Genomic DNA, 20853 nt, shown 5'->3' with positions numbered 1-20853 from the left:
TGGTAAGCCAAACAGTCTGGATGCCTCATTATTTGTTTCCAGTGAGTGTAATAAGTATAACAAGGGCTGCTTGTGAAAGGATACCAGCACATTTCACACCAACAGCTGAAAGAATAACTTAACATTTGATATGAGTAAAGTCTTTTGGTCATTACCTGGAACCAGTTTTGTAACTCAGAGCATTTTAATATATGCTGCATCTCATCTCAGCATTGTCCTCTCAAGGGGAAAACAGCCCTGTACTCGAGATTTTGCTTTGAGATTTGAATCCGAAGCTCAAACTCAATGGACTCAGCAAAGACTAGGGATTGAACCATAGAACCTCCCTACTTTGTATGGCTCAGCACCACACCAGGAAGTGCATAAAAACCACTGCACCACCACAAACTTCAACAGCCCATACAGAGATCAAATCTGTGGCCTTGCAATTCTTAGCACCACATTCTAAGCAACGGAGCTAACTTGGCCCATTGTAGGAATATGGAATGCTTCATTAATTTGCATGTCATCCTTACACAGGGGCTTTGCTAACCTTCTCTGCATCATTTCAATTACAGTACATATGTGGTCAAGCATTTAGGTTCTGTCTCCAAATTCAAAATTTTCTATCCTGGCAGCCAATATAACACAATTGGGAAAGACATCCACCTCCAAATATGTTGCTGATGCTACAAAAACCTTACAACAAGCTGATTTACACAATCCATCACTTTGTTTTTAAAGTGTAGTCTTTGCGGAGACACAATGGTAAGTCTTCTTATAATATCACCATGAAGTTACCTTGTCAACCAATATTCTTTATGGCATAGAATTAACATCCAATTAGTAAAAGATCCAGAGAGGTCAATTGGTTGTCACTTAAAGGTATAATGTAACTTTTCTAATTATCTATGATTACTATGATGAAAGAAATGTGTTTCAAGAAGGATTAGATGCCAAGAGAACAAGGAAATTACTTGCCACGTTGGTAAGATTAGGGCATCATCAAGTGGTCAAAAAAGTTATTATGCTAAGGTTGAGAAGTAACATAATACAGCAGCCGAACCAATGTTGTTCATTATGGTAAAGTAATCAATTATGGAGAAAATCAGATTATAATGATATTAACAGGACTAAATTAGAATGGCAAGAAAAATGTTAGAAGAGCATTTTCAGAAGAATTAATTAACATGGTCAGTGAGATTAAAGGAGAAATTTTAAAGAAAGAAAGGTTTGCATTTATATAGTGTCTTTCACAACCTCAGGATGTTCCAAAGCACTTCACAGACAATTAAGTACTTTTAAAGTGTAGTCACTGTTGTAATGTAGGAAACAGCTGCTAATTTGAGTACTGCAAGCTCCCACAAACAGCAATGACCAAGTCATCTATTTTTAGTGCTGTTGATTGAGGGATAAATATTGGCCAGGGCAGCAGAGATATTTCCCCCGCTCTTCTTCAAAAGATGCTTTGCAGCTACCTGAGAGGGCAGACAGAACCCCAGTTTAACATCTCCTCTGAAAGGTAGCACCTTCAACAGTGCAGCAGCCCCTCAGTACAACACAGGAGTATCAGCCTAGATTTTTCCACACAAATCGTTGGTGCGGCACTCAAACCCACAACCTTCAGATGCAGAGGCATGAGAGGCATCAGACCACAGCTGACACTAAAGTCAATTAAAGTCTAATCAAGGGTCATCAACCTGAAACGTTAACTCTTTCTTTCCCCACAGATTCTGCCTGACCTGCTGAGCATTTCCAGCATTTTCTGTTTCATTTCAAATTTCCAGCATCCGCAGGATTTTGCTTTCCTTTTTTAATTAGAGGAGATTAGGTTAGTCTGGTTTGAAAAAGAAAGCAATTCTGTCTGACATGTTAGATTTATGGATTTCCTCTTGGCTTCACAATAAGGTTAAGTAAAAAAATCTTGAACATTACCTTCTGGTATCAGCCTCCACCAGCCATTTAAGAGCTACTAGTTCAGTTGTGGTGCACCTGAAGAAGTGGCTTCAGCATGCACAGCAATACACATCTGGCAGGGAATGAGTGCACATCATATTGGACCCTTCAGCGCCCTGTATAACACCTGAAACATGGGGGCAGCACCATCCAATTTCTGGACCCTGGTCTGGATTTTAGCTCAGCGGTGAGTTCCATGTGGGGTGTTGTTTAGAGTTCAGGAAACCCGGAAAAACAGGGCTCATGAATGTTCTGCATTTTTTAACTGCAGGGTTCCTTCAATTGTTTTTCTGTCGAGTTCTCATCCACAGGCAGTCTGATTGACAGGCTAGAGGCTTTTAGGGTGGAAAACCTGCTTCACAAGGCTGAGGTCAGATAGGCCTGGAGGGCAGGGGGCGTCCATGGTTTTCGGGGGGAGCAGATGGTAGTCAGGAGGGGTCCAATTGTGGAGGGGAAGCTGCTGATGGTCGGGGGGGGGGGGGTTGGGTCTGAAGGTGCTTGGGCTGGAGCAAATAGATCATCAGAGGGGTGGGGATGGGGAGGTTACTGGGTAACTTTTTGGCCCTGGAGGAAATACTCCCGCTTCTCCTGGTCCACAAGCATCTAAAGACATTTACCTCATGGACTCAGCCCTTGTCACCTCCTTTACCCTATGAAGTTTGCCAAGGCCTGGGAAACCTGACCAGCATGAGTTAAAAAAAGAAATACTGTGAAAGTGAAGGCTGGCAGCCTCAACATAATATATACGTGACCAAGCCACTTCCCGCGAGTGGATTGATCACCCTGCCCCTCGTCACGCTTCCATTAAAGCCAGAAGTGGGTGGGTTTGAGGCAGGTTGGGTTCTCGTTTCTGACTTTTTTTTTGCATTTTAACTTCTGACCCGACACCAACCCACCCGTTTTTGGGAGTTAAGATTCAGCCTCTATGTCCAGAGGGATAGGAAGGACAATGAGACAGCTGAATAGCAAGTGATGTGAGTGAAGCCTGTTCCTGCAGAAATGCCTTCCAAGAGCTCTCCCAAAAACAGAGACACCCAAGTAAGACATGCAAAGAATACTCCTGGCACTGACAAAAATACACTAGGGATAGCTGAGTTTCAAATCAGATAGCAACCGGAATTTCAGCAAGATAGTGATTTAGCACAGTGGACACATGCTATTTTGTTCCCCTTAGGTGGAAGAAGGCTAGAGGCATCATATGGACATTGAAAATGTGACCTCAATGATAAGCAATGGCAGTAAATCACACTGAGCAGGCAGAACATTGCATTAAGAGCTTAGATACACTTAGATATGACTATATACACTGGTTATATAAATAAAGACGCATCACTGTCTGTGCTGTTCTGGTGTTATGTAAAGAAATGGAGTCTATTTCAACTGGCTGCAAAACAGAGAATTCTATCTCAATATTGTTAAATCAAATATAGCATGCAGGTGCTAAAATACTTGCAAGTGTGTCTTCCAGTGCAAATGAGAAATACAGCAATTTAGTTCATTTTCAGGTGCCTATGTTAAAATAAGATGGGACTATCATATATCATGGCATTATGGCAAAGAAATAGATAATTTGGGCCCATGCCAGTGTTTATGCTGCACACAATACTCCTTCCATTCGAGTTACTGCATCTCACCTTATCAACATGTCCTTCTATTCCATTCTCCCTCATGTACTTATCTACCTTCCCTTTAAATGTATTTAAGCTAGTGGCTGTAACCACTCGATGTGTTGGCAAGTTTCACATTCTCACCAGTCTCTGGGTAAAGACTTTTCTCCTGAATTCTCTATGGGATTTATTTGTGACTATCTTATAATTTAGGTTCCTAGTTTTGGTCTGCCCTACAGGTAGAAACATTTTCTCTACATCTACCCTATCAAACCCTTTCATAATCTGAAAGATGTATATGAGGTCACATTTTATGTTCCCATATTGTCCTTGCAATTTTCAGTATCTGTTGTCCTTTATCACCCTGCCTTCTTGCTGTCAATTATGGATCTCTGTAGTGAGGTTTCTCTTTAATGCAATGGTTTACATCAATTGTGGCCACCTTCAACCAAGGCTAAAATAAAGCCTTTCCTAAGCAGTCCCAACATTCGTTCAGCATCTGAACAGCTTACTGTAAGTGTGTTGGTCATTACAATTTCAATCAGCTTAAAAGCAATTGTAAGTAGATACGTCATCAGCTTTGGGAACACCATAAAGAAAGACTTACATTTATGTTGCACCTTTCATGACCTCAGGCTGTCCCAAAGCACTTTACAGCCATTTTTGAAGCCATGGTTGTAATGTAGGAAGCGTGGCAGCCAATGTGCACACAATAAGCTCTCAAAAACAGCAATGAGATTAATCACCAGATCAGCTGTTTTTAGTGATGTTGGTTGTGGGGTAAATTTTGACCCTACTCTTCTTTGAAATAGTGCAATGGTAACTTTTATGTCCAGCTGAGAGCAGGCGTGGCCTTGGTTTAACATCTCGCCTGAAAGTTGACACTTTTGACAGTGCAGCACATTGGAACCATCAACTTAGATTTTATGGTCAAGTTGCCGAGGTGAGACTTAAACCTTCTGATGCAAAGTCAAGAATATTACCCACAGTGCCACAACTGACACCATGTAACCCTTGACTGCTGAGAGCCATATTATCATATTATCTGCCCTTGGCAAACGTCTGTACACTAGGTTGAATGGTATTGGTGGAATAAAACATTAAGGCAATGGCGACCATCACTTTGGCCAAGAGGGCATCTCTTCTGCTGAATAGTGGCTGTGAGGTAATTATGGACCAGGAAATATAACCCACTACTCTTCAGTCCAGCCTAAGGTAGCTGTGCCTAGTGCAGAAGCACTTCATGCTGGAGTCGTTGGCACAGTGCTGAACTTCCTTTGCTGCAGTCTCTTCCATCTGCTTCACCACAATCCAATGGCTTACATTGGCAGTATACCCAAATCCTGTTGCTGCCAACTTAGCGAATTGCAAAATAAAGTTTAAAAAAATGTCATTGAGATGCCATTACTTGCACAGCTTGACCTTCTGTTCACAAACTGATGGTGGGTGGGGGCGGGGGTTCAAATTGAAAAGAATCACAATATTGGGAGTGAATCTACAAAGACAATCAGCAATCTTTACCAGTTGCTCACACTTGCATTAACTCTGAGCAGGCAATACTCTGAGCATCTAAAATGCTGTTCACATTACTTACTGCAAAACAGAAAAAAATATTCATTAAGAAGGCCAGCATTTAGTGTGGGTTGAACCTCTAATCTGCTTAGGTGCATGGGAAGGCATCAGACAAGAAAGACACTGATAGAGCCACTGGCATGAATTTCAGCCTTGGTCATGTCCTCTAAACTCTTCAAACCAAATAGTTTGACTCCTTGGGAAATATTAAGGAAAGACAGATCTTGTATTCATTCATTTAGTGTCTTACGGACGTGCGAACATACAAATTTGGAGCAGGAGTAGACCACTCGGCCCCTTGATCCTGCTCCGCCATTCAACAAGATCATGGCTGATCTGATTGTAACCTCAATTCCACATATCTACTTTTGCCATAAAAATATTCAAAGACTCTGTTTCCACTGCCTTTTGAGGAAGAGAGTTCCAAAGACTCACGACCCTCTGAGAGAAAAAATTTCTCCTCATCTTTGTCTTAAATGGGTGGCCCCTTATTTTTAAACAGTGACCCCCATTTCTAGATTCTCCCATAAGAGGAAACATCCTTTCCACATCCACCCTGTCAAAACCCCTCAGAATTTTATATGTTTCAATCAAGTTGCCTCTTACATTTCGAAACTCCAGCAGATACAAGCCTAGCCTGTCCAAACTTTCCTCATAAGACAACCCGCCCATTCCAGGTATTAGTCTAGTAAACCTTCTCTTAACTGCTTCCAACGCATTTACATCCTTCCTTAAATAAGGAGACCAATACTGTACAGTACTCCTGATGTGGTCTCACCAATGCCCTGTATTACTGAAACATAACCTCCTTACTGTATTCAATTCCCCTTGCAATTAAATGATTACATTCTATTAGCTTTCCTAATTACTTGCTGTACCTGCATACTAACCTTTTGTTATTCATACACTAGGACATCCAAATCCCTCTGCATCTCAGAGCTCTGCAATTTCTCACCATTTAGATAATATGCTTCTTTTTTATTCTTCCTGCCAAAATGGACAACTTTGCATTTTCCCACATTGCAATTCGTTTGCCAGATCTTTGCCCATTCAATCAACCTATCCCTTTATAGCCTCCTTATGTCCTCTTCACAACTTACTTTCCTACCTATCTTTGTGTCATCAGCAAATTTAGCAACCATACCTTCAGTCCTTTCATCCAAGTCATTTATGTAAATTGTAAAAAGTTGAGCCCCAGTACTGATCCCTGTGGCACACCACTCGTTACATCTTGCCACCCAGAAGATGACCCATTAATGCCTATTCTCTGTTTCTGTTAGCTAGCCACTCTTCTATCCAAGCCAACATATTACCTCCTACACTATGAACTTTTATTTTCCGCAATAACCTTTGATGTGGCACCTTATCAAATGCCTTCTGGAAATCTAAGTACAGTACATCCACCGGTTCCCCTTTATCCACAGCACATGTTACTTCTTCAAAGAACTCCAATAAATTGGTTAAACATGATTTCCCTTTCACAAAACCATGTTGATTCTGCCTGATTACCTTTAACTTTTCTTTAGTCCTGCTATAACGTCTTTCATAATAACCGCTAATATTTTCCCTAAGACAGATGTTAAGCTAACTGGCCCATAGTTTCCTGCTTTCTGTCTTCCTCCCTTTTTGATTAAAGGAGTTACATTGGCTATTTTCCAATCTAATGGAACCTTTCCTGAATCTAGGGAATTTTGGAAAATTAAAACCAATGCATCGACTATCTCACTGGCCACTTCTTTTAAGATCCTAGGATGAAGTTCATCAAGACCTGGGGGCTTGTCATCCTGCAGCTCCAACAATTTGCTCAGTACCACTTCCCTAGTGATTGTAATTGATTTGAGTTCCTCATTCCCTTCCATTTCTTGATTTACAGCTATTTCTGCAATATTACTTGTATCCTCTATGGTTAAGACCGATGAAAAATACCTATTCAATTCATCTGCCATCTCCTTATTTTCCCTTATTAATTCCCCAGACTCACTTTCTACAGGACCAATGCTCACTTTGTTAACTCTTTTCTTTTTCAAATATCTATAGAAACTCTTACTATTTGTTTTTACATTTCTAGCCAGTTTTCTCTCATACTCTAATTTTTCCCTCCTAATTAATCTTTTGATCACTTTGTGCTTTTTAAAAATTCTGTCCAATCATCTGACCTGCCACCCATCTTTGCGCAATTATATGCTTTTTCTTTAAGTTTGATCCTCTCTTTAACTTTTTTAGTTAAGCATGGATGGTGGGTCCTCCCCTTGGAATTTTTCTTTCTCATTGGAATGTATCTATTCTGTGTATTCTGAATATTCCCTTAATTATCTGCCACTGCATCTCTATTGACCTATCCCTTAACCTACTTTGCCAGTTCACGTTAGCTAGCTCTGCTTTCATGCCCTCATAATTGCCCTTATTTAAGTTTAAAATACTAGTCTCTCCCTCAAACTGAATGTAAAATTCAATCATATTATGATTGCTGCTGCCTAGGGGCACCTTCAATATAAGGCCATTAATTAATCCTATCTCGTTGTACCACAGGTCTAGTATAGCCTGCTCTCTGATTGGCTCCAGAATGTGCTGTTCTAAGAAACTATCCCAAAAACATTCTGTGAACTCCTCATTCAGGCTATCTTTGGCCATCTGATTTTTCCAGTCTATATGTAGATTAAAATCCCCCATGATTACCACCGTACCTTTCTGACAAGCAACCATTATTTCTTCCTTTCTCCCCCATCCTACTGTGTCGTCACCTTTAGGGGGGTGTACACCACTCCCACTAGTGACTTCTTGCTTTTATCATTACTTATCTCTACCCAAACCGCTTCTACATCCTGGTTTCCAGAACTTAGGTTAGCCCTCTCTATTGCGCTCATACCATGATTAACAAACAGAACCACCCCTCCACATTTTCCTAGCTTCCCGTGTTTCCTAAATGTCATGTACCCTTCAATATTAAGGTCTCACTCTATGTTATCCTGCTGCCATGTCTCTGTAATGGCTATCTAATTGTACTTATTCATTTCTATTTGCGCTATCAGTTAATCTGTTCTGTTTTGAATGCTACGTGCATTCAGATACAGAGCCTTTAGTTTGGTCCTTTTATTATTTTTGTAACCTCTAGCCTTATCTGTTGATTCACTCTTAGATGTGTACTCTCTAACACTTCTTGTCATGTTCTGTTTATCTTTACCCATATTAATACCTTTCTCTCTTGCCTTGTCTCTACTCTTTCATATACCGCATCTGCCCAAATTAGTTTCCTTTACCCCACTATTTAGTTTTAAACCCTCTCCACTTCCACAGTTATGCAGCTTGCTAGAACAGTGGCCCCAGCATGGTTCAGGTGTAGACCATCCCAACGGTACATCCCCCACTTTCCCCAGTACTGGTGCCAGTGCCCCACAAACCGCAAATCACTTCTACCACACCAGTCTTTGAGCCACGCATTCATTTCTCTAATCTTATTTGCCCTATACCAATTTGCATGTGGCTCAGGTAATAATCGAGAGATTATTACCTTTGAGGTTTTTTTTTTCTTAATTTGGTCCCTAGTTCCTCAAACAGACTATGCAGAACCTCTTTTCTTGTCCTTCCTATGTTGTTGGTACCTACACGGATCACAATATCTGGATCTTCCTCCTCCCACTGTAAATTCCTCATCAGCCCTGAGCAGATGACCTGAACCCAGATGACCCTATCCTAAGCTGTGTGACTGCCTTCTGGGACAAAGTGTCCAGGTAACTTGCCTCCTCCCTGATGCATTGCAATGTCTGCAGATCGGCCTCCAGGTCATTAACTCTGAGCCGAAGCTCCTCAAACCGCAGACACTTACTACAGACGTGGCTGTCATGGATTGCCATGGTATCCAGAAGCGTCCACATACTGCAGCCATGACACATCACCTGTCCTGCCATCTAAATTGTGTTAATTCCATTAAATGTATTTTTCTTAATTAATTTATAGTTCCCCTCCTTACCAAACTCCCTTCTTCACACTCTGTGCACTCCAGCTGCACTCAGTGCAGACAAGCAGCACTCAGAGACCCCTGAATTTATACTCTGAAAACAATGATGAGTTAGCTTTGCTGGAGCTCAGAAACCAATTTAAGCTAGCTAGTTATTTAATTAACTAGCTGCAGCTACTCTCGGAGAGCTTGTCTATCCCTGTTTAAAACTGTAAGAAACTTAACTTGCCTCTTAACTTGAACAGTAATTTTAGTTAATTGCTAAATGAAAACAAAAACTGGACTTTAGAGAGATTAACCCTTAAAATCCCTTCACTTACCAAGCTCCCTTCGTCACACTCTGTACACTCCAGCAGCACTCAAAGCTTCACTTACAATTAATTACTTTGAAGTACAGTGAGTGTTGTTATACATGCAAATGCAGCAACCATTTTTCTCACAGCAAGATCCCATGTGAGATTTATAAGAAAGATATGCTGACTGAGTTGGATGATGTGTGGATGTGAAGCACCGACACCGGCAAAGGAAGGGAATAGAGGGATATGGGCCCCGGAAGTGCAGAAGGTGTTAGTTTAGGCAGGCATCAAGATCGGTGCAGGCTTGGAGGGCCGAATGGCCAGTTTCTGTGCTGTTCATTCTATGTCTTGCACAATGGTCAATGAAAAGATTTTATTTTTTGATCTTGTGGAATCTCTTCCTGGATCTCCTGCCACCTGTAATGGGCAGTGGATGTTGCATTGACCCACAAAGAACAAAGAACAGTACAGCACAGGAACAGGCCATTCGGCCCTCCAAGCCTGCACCGATCTTGATGCCTGCCTAAACTAACACCTTCTGCACTTCCGGGGCCCATATCGCTCTATTCCCTTCCTTTTCATGTATTTCTCAAGATGTCTCTTAAATGTCACTATCGTATCTGCTTCCACCACCTCCCCTGGCAGCACGTTCCAGGCACTCACCACCCTCTGTGTAAAAAACTTGCCTCGCACATCCCCTCTAAACTTTATCCTCGCACCTTAAACCTATGTCCCCTAGTAACTGACTCTTCCACCCTGGGAAAAAGCTTCTGACTATCCACTCTGTCCATGCCGCTCATAACTTTGTAAACCTCTATCATGTCACCCCTCCACCTCCGTCGTTCCAGTGAAAACAATCCGAGTTTTTCCAACCTCTCCTCATAGCTAATGCCCTCCAGACCAGGCAACATCCTGGTAAACCTCCTCTGTACCCTCTCCACAGCCGCCACGTCCTTCTGGTAGTGTGGCGACCAGAATTGCACGCAATATTCTAAGTGTGGCCTAACTAAGGTTCTGTACAACTGCAACATGACTTGTCAATTTTTATACTCTATGCCCCGACCGATGAAGGCAAGCATGCCTTCTTGACTACCTTATCCACCTGCATTGCCACTTTCATTGACCTGTGGACCTGTACGCCCAGAATTCTCTGGCTGTCAATACTCCTAAGAGTTCTGCCATTTACTGTATACCTCCCACCTGCATTAGACCTTCCAAAATGCATTACCTCACATTTGTCCAGATTAAACTCCATCTGCCTTTTCTCCGCCCAAGTCTCCAACCTATCTATATCCTGCTGTATCCTCTGACAATCCTCATCATTATCCGCAACTCCACCAACCTTTGTGTCATCCGCAAACTTACTAATCAGACCAGCTACATTTTCCTCCAAATCATTTATATATACTACAAACAGCAAAGGTCCCAGCACTGATCCCTGCGGAACACCACTAGTCACATTCCTCCATTCAGAAAAACACCCATCCACTGATACCCTCTGTCTTCTATGACTGAGCCAGTTCTGTATCCATCTTGCCAGCTCACCTCTGATCCCGTGTGATTTCACCTTTTGTACCAGTCTGCCATGTGGGACCTTGTCAAAGGCTTTACTAAAGTCCATATAGATAACATCCACTGCCCTTCCTTCATCAATCATCTTCGTTACTTCCTCAAAAAACTCAAATTAGTAAGACACGACCTCCCCTTCACAAAACCATGCTGTCTCTTGCTAATAAGTTCATTTGTTTCCAAATGGGAGTAAATCCTGTCCTGAATAATCCTCTCCAATAGTTTCGATACCACTGACGTAAGGCTCACCGACCTATAATTTCCTGAATTATCCTTACCACCCTTCTTAAACAAAGGAACAACATTGGCAATTCTCCAGTCCTCTGGGACCTCACCTGTAGCCAATGAGGATGCAAAGATTTCTGTCAAGTCCCCAGCAAGTTCTTCCCTTGCCTCCCTCAGTATTCTAGGATAGATCCCATCAGGCCCTGGGGACTTATCTACCTTAATGCTTTGCAACACACCCAACACCTCCTCCTTTTTGATAATGAGATGACTGAGACTATCTGCACTCCCTTCCCTAGGCTCATCATCCACCAAGTCCTTCTCTTTGGTGAATACTGATGCAAAGTACTCATTTAGCACCTCGCCCATTTCCTCTGGCTCCACACATAGATTCCCATCTCTGTCCTTGAGTGGGCCAACCCTTTCCCTGGTTACCCTCTTGCTCTTTATGTTTGTATAAAAAGCCTTGGGATTTTCCTTAATCCTGTTTGCCAATGACTTTTCATGACCCCTTTTAGCCCTCCTAACTCCTTGCTTAAGTTCCTTCCTACTGTCTTTATATTCCTCAAGTGCTTCATCTGTTCCTAGCCTTCCAGCCCTTACAAATGCTTCCTTTTTCTTTTTGACTAGGCTCACAATATCCCGTGTTATCCAAGCTTCCCAAAACTTGCCAAACTTGTCTTTCTTCCTCACAGGAACATGCTGGTCCTGGATTCTAATCAGCTGACGTTTGAAAGACTCCCACATGTCAGTTCATCATTACTTCCCAGAGCTGAATATGGTTGTCTATAGCCGATAACTCTCATGAACTCTCACTAAAATGAACCTGTCCAGAGAATTGTTTCAATGTGACTGAAGATTCAGCACAGCACAACTGAATTAGTGAAAAGATGACTTTGAATCTGGATCAGGAGGATGATTGAAGTGCTGGCCTCTCATAGTTGCTGTTGTGTTGTGATTGGATTGAAAATCATCACTAAATGTGACAAATTTTGGGCAAACTTCTCACTTGTTCACAAAGTGTTTGCATCGGGCAGCAAAGGAGTCTGTCAGAGACTCAGATTCCTAACATGCAGAATTTCGCTCCTGTAGTGAAAAGATGGGTAAGTTGTCTGGAGATCAATCACAATGTTCCAATGCCTTTATCTTGGGCAACAAACAATGATGGTCAGGAAAAGGCCACCAGTCCATCCAGCCTTTCACACACAACGGCGATGCCTTGCACATTCCAACAAAAAACAAGCTTGTGGACTCAAGTCTAGGCTGACACTTCAGTGCAGTACTGAGGGAGTGCTGCACTGTTGGAGGTGACATATTTTGGTTGAGACATTTAACCGAGCCTCCATCTGCCCTCTCAGGTAGGCGTAAAAGATCCCACTGCACTATTTTGAAGTTGGGGAGTTCTCCCTGGTATCTTGGTTAACATCTAAAGGACAGATGATCTGGTCACAGAATCACAGAATTGTTACAGTGCAGAAGGAGGCCATTCAGCCCATCATGTCCGGAGCATCTGCGGAGAGAGAAGCAGAGTTAGCGTTGCAGGTCAGTGACCCTTCATCAGAGATTTAAAAAAATGTCCATTTGGGGAGGCAAAGCCTCTCGAGAATTCTTTGTTGGCCCTCTTAGCAATCAAACCAGGGAGCCCACTCTGGCCCTGATTAATATCATACAGTATCTGACATATGCTGATATCATGAATTAATTCAACAGGAATGCGCACATAAATTTTTGATACATGTTCCACACAAGGATCTCGATCCCTGCTGAGCGCCAACTAATATCTACTTGTTTTTTTCTTCCATGTAAGATTTTGATTTTGCAACGAGCAGCAATCCCAGTGGCAAAAGAACAACTTTAATTAAAAGCCGTTAAAAGCATATGATTCATAATCAACAGGCTATGTAAAAGTTATTAATTAGCTGGTAAATGCAGCAATCCAGATAACAACACTAAAAGCTGTCTTATATTTCTTTCAATGACGTTAATTTCTAATTAGTTGAAAAGGTTCAAATTAAAATAAGTCATTTGAAGTGGTGTTACAAGATAGTCTCCACAGCAGAGGATTTGGGATTATTAAAAAAAAACTACGCTTGTCAGAACTCTTTTCAAAGGGAGTACATTTCGCTTCAGGCTTAGGAACAAGGGATTAAAGGTAGCTTTGTAAATCCTCCCATGTAAAGCTTATAAATGGCAAAGGGGATGGTGGATGAAATTGGGCGTACTCAGATACGGTGTCAGGTTTTTTTTAGTTCTGAGACTAACTTGCAAAGGCCACACAAGCTGAAGAGACCAGTAGGTCATACAATCTCCATGATGCACTGCAATGATTGGTGCACCAGAGTTAAAAGCTCGCCAAAATATAAATGAGTGATTTAAAGCAGAAAAGCTTTTGGTTTTAAAGCAAAAACACTGTAACAGATCTTCGGTGTGTTTCCCACTTTAGTTTGTTTATTGGGGGCATTGCTAAACCTAGCTGGCAAGTCTTACACTGTGAGAAATAAATGCCTTTCTTTAAGTTTAAATTGTTGTTGGAAATTTGGCTAATACTGACTGACCTGTTTTCCTGCCAGACTCACACTTAAGTGACTAAATAGCCACTTAACTAGTGGAAGCAGTGACAATGTCACTGGCACGATGGCAGTGAGCTAGGGTAAAGATAGCACTTGGGCTGAGTAAAATGAATGTAAAATTCTACGTGGACCAACATTTGGATGTCTCATAATTTAAAAGTTGGCTAACAAGCATAGGCTGAGGGTGCAGGTCATGAAAATTTTCACGAGTGGCAGCTTTAGCATAGTTGCTGATCAGACGTACCAACTTCTAACGGCCTGGTACTTGACCGATGTCTGGGGTTCCCTCACTTGAAGGCAGTGGAGGGAGCCTTAAAGAAACAGGCCTTTCCCAAATCCCTTTTGAATGACACTATTGAATCTGCTTGCACCACCCTTTCAGACGGTGCATTCCAGATCACAAAAACTTGCTCTGTAAAAAAATGTTTCCTCATGTTGTCATTGGTTCTTTTGCCAATCACCTAAAATCTGTTTCCTCTGGTGCCCGACCCTTCACATGAAAACAGTTTCTCCTTATTTATTCCATCAAAACCCTTCATGATTTTGAACACGTCTATCAAATCTCGCCTTAACCTTCTCTGATCTAAACAGAATAGCCCTAGCTTCTTCCAATATCTCCACATAATCTGAAGCCTCTCACCCCTAGTACCATTCTAGTAAATCTCTTCTATATCCTCTTTAAGGCCTTGATATCCTTCCTAAAATGTGGTGCCCAGAATTGAACGCAGTACTCCAGTTGAGACCTAACATGTGGTTTATTAAGGTTTTGCATAACTTCCTTGTTGTTGTATCCTATTCCTCTGTTAATAAAGCCAAGGATTCCAGATGTTTTCTTACCAGGCTTCACAACTTGTCCTGCCACCTTCAAACATTTATGTACATATACCCCAGGTCTCTCTGTTCCTGCATCCCATTTAAAATTGTACCATTTAGTTCACATTGGCTTTCCTCATTCTTCCTACCAAAATGTATCACGTCAGACTTCTCTACGTTAAACTTCATCTGCCATATGTTTGTCCATTTCACCAGTCTAAGTCCTCCTGAAGTTTGTTACTATCCTCGTCATTGTTAACTGCATTCTGAGTTTCGTGTCATCCGCAAAGTTTGAAATTATGCCCTGTTTACTCAAGTCCAGGCCATTAATACATATCAAAAAGAGCAGTGACACCAGGACAACACTATTGCTTCACATGATCCCTCATATTTCCGAACTATTTTTTATTCTAGTTTTGTTTTTATTCATTCATGGCATGTGGGCATTGCTGGCAAGGCCAGCATTTATTACGCTGACCTAATTTCCCTTGAGAGGTGGTGGTGAGCTGCCTTCTTGAACCGCTGCAGTCCTTGGGGTGTAGGTACATCCCAGAGCTGTTGAGAAGGCAGTTCCAGGATTTTGACCCAGCAACTGTGAAGGAACGGCGATATAGTTCCAAGTCAGGGTCGTGTGTGGCTTGGAGGGAAACTTGCAGATGGTGGTGTTCCCAAGTGTCTGCTGCCTTTGTCCTTCCAGGTGGTAGAGTTAGCAGGTTTGGGAAGTGCTGTAAAAGATGACTATGTCAGGCTGTTGTCTGACCTGTCTGTGGGACAGACCTTCCAATCTTGGCATGTCCCCAGATGTTAGTGAGAAGGACTTTGCCATGTCAACTGGGCTATGTATGTCTTTGTGTGTCTGTATCTAATGCCTAGGTTGATGCTGCATGGTTCATCTGGTTGTATTCTTATTATAATTTGGTTGTTTGTTTTCCCCAGTGATCTGTGTACCTGGGACTGAATTTTATCAGCCCTTTAGCGATGGGCAGGGTATGAGAGAAGGCAGGGGGTGGAGCGCGCATCGCCTTTCCAACGTCATTTAATTTTGTCTGGGGTGGGGAAGGTCAAGGACAGCTTTCCGGCCCAAAACCAATTGAGGCCCATTGAACTTCATCTACTACCTATCTGCCCATTCCACCAGTTTGTCTATGTCCTTTTGGAGTTCTACACTATCCTCCTCATAGTTCACAATGCTTCCAAGTTTCGTATCATCTGCAGACTTTGAAATTGTGCCCTGTACACCAACGTCTAGGTCATTAATATATATCAGGAAAAGCAAGGGTCCCAACACTGATCCCTGGGGAACTCCACTACAAACCTTCCTCCAGCCAGAAAAACAGCCATTAACCACGACTCTTTTCTGTCGCTCAGCCAATTCCATAACCATGTTGCTACCATCCTGTTTATTCATGAGCTGTAACTTTGCTCACAAGTCTGTTGTGTGGCACTGCGAAGTCCACTTACTCCACATTGCCCTCATCAACCCTCTCTGTTACCTCTTCAAAAAACTCCAGAAAGTTAGTTAAACATGATTTTCCCTTAAGGAATCCATGCCGGCTTTGTTTTGTCCATGTGACAATTAATTTTGTCCCAAATTAATCTTTCTCGAAGCTATCCCACTACTGAAGTTAAACTGACTGGCCTGTAGGTGCTGGGCTTATCTTTACATCCTTTTTTGAACAAGGGTGTAATGTTTGCAATTCTCCAGTCCTCTGGTACCACCCTCAAGTCTAAGGAAGCCTGAAAAATTATGACCAGTGCCTCTGAAATTTCCACCCTCACTTCCTTCAATATCCTTGGATGCATCTCATCCAGTCCTGGTGCCTTATCCATTTTAAGTACAGACAGCCTATACAACAGCTCCTCCTTATCAATTTTAATCCTTTATAGTATCAGAATTACCTGCTCTTTCACCATTTCTTGGGTTGCATCTTCTTCCTTAGTAAAGATTGATGCAAAGTATTTATTTAATACCTGAGCCATGCCCTCTGCCTCCATGCGCAAATCCCCTTTTTGGTCACTAATCAGTCCTTTTACCCCCCTTTTACTATTTATAAGCCTACAGAAAACTTTGGGATTCCCTTTTATGTTAGCTGCCAGTCTGTTCATGCTCTCTCTTTGCTCCTCTTATTTGCTTTTTTACTTCTGCTGAAACTTCTATATTCAGCCTGGTTTTCAATAGTATTCGCTACCTGGCATCTGTCATAAATTTTATAAGTACATAAAAATGAGGAGAGTATCTAAAGTAGACATTGGTCCCTTAGAGGCAGAGACAGGAGAAACCATCATGGGGAATGAGGAAACGGTAGAACAAATATCTGGTGTCTGTCTTCACAGAAGACACAAGTTCCATACCAGGCATAGGCAGTAACCTAGGGGGTAAAAAGAGTGAGAAAATTAAGGATATTGATATCAGTTGAGAAAAAATATTGGAGAAACTTGAGGGATGAAAATCTGACAAGTCTCCGGGTCCAGATGGCCTGCATCCTTGAGTTCTAAAAGAGATAGTGGATGCGCTGGCTATGATTTTCCAGAATTCTTTAGATTCAGGAATGGTCCCATTAGATCAGAAGTTGACAAATGTTATGCCTCTTTTCAAGAAGGTAGGTAAAGAGAAAACAAGGAACTACAGGCCAGTTAACCGAACATCAATCGTTGGAAAGATGCTGGAAACTATTATTAAAGAAGTCTTAACATTGCACTTGGAAAAGAATAGTGTGATTAGAACAAGTCAGCATGGATTTACTAAAGGGAGATCCTGTTTGACAAATTTAGAGTTTTTTGAGATGTAACTAGCAGGGTAGATAAAGGGAAACCAGTAGAGGGAATATACCTGGATTTTCAAAAGGCATTTGATAAGGTGCCACATAAAAGATTAATAGGTAAGATAAGGGCTTATGGTGTTGGGTACAATATATTAGTGTGATAAGAGGATTGGTTAACAGACAGGCAGCAGAGAGTGGGCATTCATTATAATCATGGCTGATCATCCAACTCAGTAACCTGTTCCCGCTTTCCCCCCATATCCTTTGATCCCTTTCGACCCAAGCGTTATATCTAACTCCTTCTTGAAAACATACAATGTTTTGGCCTCAACTGCTTTCTGTGGTAGTGAATTCCACAGGCTCACCACTCTCTGGGTGAAGAATTTCTCCTCATCTCAGTCCTGAAAGGTTTACCCCGTATCCTTAGACTATGACCCCTGGTTCTGGACTCCCCTACCATCAGGAACATCCTTCCTGCATCTACCCTGTCAAGTCCTGTTAGAATTTTATAGGTTTCTATGAGATCCCCCCTCACTCTTCTGAACTCCAGTGAATATAATCCTAACTGACTCACTCTCTCCTCATACATCAGTCCCGCCATCCCAGGAATCAGTCTGGTAAACCTTCGCTGCACTCCCTCTATAGCAAGAACATTCTTCCTCAGATAAGGAGACCAAAACTGCACACAATATCCCAGGTGTGGCCTCACCAAGGCCCTGTATAAATGCAGCAAGACATCCCTGCTCCTGTACTCGAATCCTCTCGCTATGAAAGCCAACATACCATTTGCCCTTTTTACCGCCTGTTGCACCGACATGCTTACCTTCAGCGACTGGCGTACAAGAACACCCAGGTCCCGTGGCACATTCCCCTCTCTCAGTTTGTAGCCATTCAGGTAATAATCTTCCTTCCTGTTTTTGCCACCGAAATGGATAACCTCACATTTATCCACATTATACTGCATCTGCCATGCATTAGCCCACTCACTCAACCTATCCAAATTATCTCTGCATCCTCCTCACAACTCACCCTCCCACGCAGTTTTGTGTCATCTGCAAATTTGAAGATAGTGCATTTAGTTTCCTCATCTAAATCATTAATATCTATTGTGAATAGCTGGGGTCCTAGCACCGATCCCTGCGGTACCCCACTAGTCACAGCCTGCCATTCGGAAAAAGACCCGTTTATTCCTACTCTTTGTTTCCTCTCTGCCAACCAATTTTCTATCCATCGCAATACACTACCCCCAATCCCATGCACTTTAATTTTACACGCTAACCTCTTATGTGGGACTTTGTCGAAAGCCTTCTGAAAGTCCAAATAAACCACATCCACTGGCTCCCCCTCATCAACTCTAATAGTTACGTCCTTGAAGAATTCTAGTAGATTTGTCAAGCATGATTTCCCTTTCATAAATCCATGCTGACTCTGTCTGATTCTACCACTGTTCTCCAAGTGCTCTGCTATAAGATCTTTGATAATGGACTCTAGAATTTTCCCCACTGCCGATGTCAGGCTGACTGGTCTATAATTCCCTGTTTTCTCTCCACCTCCCTTTTTAAATTGTGGGGTTCCATTAGCTACCCTCCAATCTGTAGGAACTGTTCCAGAGTCTATCGAATCTTGAAAGATGACCAACAATGCATCCACTATTTCTGGGGCCACTTCCTTAAGTACTCTGGGATGTAGATTATCAGATCCTGGGGATTTATCGGCCTTCAATCCCATCAATTTCCCCAACACCATTTCTCTACTAATACTGATTTCCTTCAGTTCCTCCCTCTCACTAAACCCTGTGTTCCCCAACATTTCTGGCATGATATTTGTGTCGTCCTTTGTGAAGACAGAACCAAAGTATGCATTTAGTTGGTCAGCCATTGCTTTTTTCCCCACACTAAATTCCCCTGTTTATGACCGTAAGAGACCTACATTTGTCTTCACCAATCTTTTTCTCTTCACATACCTATAGAAACTTTTACAGTCAGTTTTTATGTTCCCCGCAAGATTACTCTCATACTCTATTTTCTCCTTCTTAATCAACCCCTTAGTCCTCCTTTGCTGAATTCTAAACTGCTCCCAATCCTCAGGTCTATTGTTTTTTCTGGCGAATTTGTATGCCTCTTCCTTGGATCTAATGCTATCTCTAATTTCCCTTGTAAGACATGGTTTGGTGACCGTTCCCATTTTACTTTTGCGCCAGACAGGAATAAACAATTGTTGCAGTTCATCCATGCGCTCTTTAAATGTTTGCCATTGCCTATCTGCCGTCATCCCTTTAAGTAACGTTTCCCAATCCATCATAGCTAACTGGCGCCTCATACCTTCGTAGTTTCCTTCATTAAGATTCAGGATCCTTGTCTCAGAATCAACTACGTCACTCTCCAGCTTGAAGAATTTTGTCATATTGTGGTCGCTCATCCCCAAGGGGTCTCGCACCACTAGATTGTCAATTATTCCTCTCTCATTGCACAATACCCAGTCTCGGATGGTCTGTTCTCTAGTTGGTTCCTCAACGTATTGGTCCAGAAAACCTATCCGTATGCATTCCATGAATTCCTCCTCTACAATATTGTGACTAATTTGATTTGCCCAATCTATATGCAGATTAACGTCACCCGTAATTACAGATGTTCCTTTATCGCACGCTTCTCTAATTTCCTGTTTAATGCTATTTCCAACATCACCACTACAGTTTGGTGGACTAGAAACAACCCCCACTAACGTTTTTTTGCCCCTTAGTTTTTCTCAGCTCTACCCATACAGATTCCACATCTTCAGAGCTAATATCCTTTCTCACTATTGCGTTAATTTCCTCTTTAACCAGCAATGCAACATCACCACCTTTTACTTTTTGTCTGTCCTTCCTAAATACTGAATACTCTTGGATGTTCTTTTCCCATCCCTGGTCACCCTGCAGCCATGTCTTCGTAATCCCGACTATATCATACCCGTTTACATCTATTTCCGCGATACATTCATCCACTTTATTGCGAATGCTACGCAGGTTAAGACACAAAGCCTTAAGGCTAGTCTTTTTAACATTACCTGTCCCCTTCCCACTATTTTTCACTGCGGCCCTGTTTGATTCTGGCCCTTGATTTCTCTGCCTACCACTTTTCTTAATCCCCTTACTGTCTTTTGTTCTTGTCCTTGATCCCCTCTCCTCTGACTCCTTGCAAAGGTTCCCATCCTCCTGCCATTTTAGTTTAAACCCTCCCCAACCAGCCTAGCAAATACTGCCCCGAGGACATCAGTCCCAGTCCTGCCCAGGTGTAACCTGTCCAGTTTGTATGGGTCCCACCTCCGCTAGAACCGGTCCCAATGTCCCAGGAATCTAAAACCCTCCTCCTCACACCATCTCTTCAGCCATGTATTCATCAGATATATCCTGCTATTTCTACTCTGACTAACACGTGGCACTGGTAGTAATCCTGACATCACTCCCTTTGAGGTATTACTTTTCAACTTACTTCCTAACTCCCTATATTCTGCTTTTAGGAACTCATCCCTTTTTTTACCTATGAAATTTGTATCAATGTGTACCACGAG

At 42.1% G+C, this 20853-nt stretch overlaps 1 non-coding gene across 1 annotated transcript; it reads right to left on the bottom strand.

The window, feature by feature from the left end:
• Positions 1-474: 474 nt before the first annotated feature.
• On the bottom strand, positions 475-578 carry LOC137368129 (U6 spliceosomal RNA). Its single transcript, XR_010974358.1, has one exon. It is a non-coding gene; the product is annotated as a U6 spliceosomal RNA (small nuclear RNA).
• Positions 579-20853: the final 20275 nt, after the last annotated feature.

The sequence above is a fragment of the Heterodontus francisci genome, chromosome 3 (assembly GCF_036365525.1).
Source record: "Heterodontus francisci isolate sHetFra1 chromosome 3, sHetFra1.hap1, whole genome shotgun sequence".
Lineage (NCBI taxonomy): Eukaryota > Metazoa > Chordata > Chondrichthyes > Heterodontiformes > Heterodontidae > Heterodontus > Heterodontus francisci.
This window is presented reverse-complemented; position numbering and strand designations above follow the sequence as displayed.